Consider the following 1,055-nt stretch of genomic DNA (forward strand, 5'->3'; position numbering starts at 1 on the left):
CTAAGGAAAAGGTGTATAAGTTTAAGAAGCTTAGATAAAGGCTTATCGAAGCATCTGGTATTAGAAATATGAATTTCAAAAATTCAATAGGCATTGTTTTCTGGAAGTTCAGCTATTTTCTGAATACGTGTCAAAGCTAGTGGGAGCATAAGTGTTATGCTTATATGATAATAATCAGCATGATAGTGGGAGCATAAGTGTTATGCTTGTATGATTATTATGGAAAGTATTGCAAGATAGCAATATTAGTTATAAAAAAACAAAGATTCAATTTGCCAAGTTGCATGGGTTGAAAAGTTGTTTTGCTATAATTAAGGGAGATAATATTATACTTCGTTTCAAAATATAAAGCTTAGATTGAGAAATTTTAATAAATATAGTCAAATGATACATAGTGTGTTCTAAAATTTCGATTATGATTATGGCATCCCTCTTCATAGTTCGAATTGTGAGAACGTGACACATAAAATATTATGGCAGAAGATTGATAAAGTATCATATCTTTATGTAAGACATTATGCATCGTGTCCCATACGCTTCAGGATATAGGATTGATTACAAATGCTATAATATTTGACCATTCTAAAATTTTCCAAATGTCTAGTGCATTAAGAGGGAAAAAGGACTAGAATCGGTTTTGACTAAAAATAATTAAACAACTATCAAAGGACGATCCAAAGTTCACTGAGGATTGGTTGCTTGTGAGTAGTTGGAAGTATGGTATTGCATGGACCATATCGACATTATTATGAATAGATAAGATTCTATTAAGAATGAGTTGTCATATGGCAAATATGGAAATGCTTCCATATTGGGAGTTGAATATTGAGAGTCTATATCTAGATTAGAAAATTTTATGCAAGAAGGATGTTCAAAGGAATGTACTTTGAATGTGTGACTTCACGTCTATGGAATTGTCTTCTAACAATTTCCGATAGAGTACTTTGTAATTTCATTGGCCAAATCTTGGTGACTTTTGTGCTATGACTTTGTGAAAGGATCGTTGCATAAAATGTTAGAATCTAGCATATTCTAGTAGTGTCAAGAACCTTGTG

Source organism: Lactuca sativa, chromosome 1, assembly GCF_002870075.4.
Source record: "Lactuca sativa cultivar Salinas chromosome 1, Lsat_Salinas_v11, whole genome shotgun sequence".
Lineage (NCBI taxonomy): Eukaryota > Viridiplantae > Streptophyta > Magnoliopsida > Asterales > Asteraceae > Lactuca > Lactuca sativa.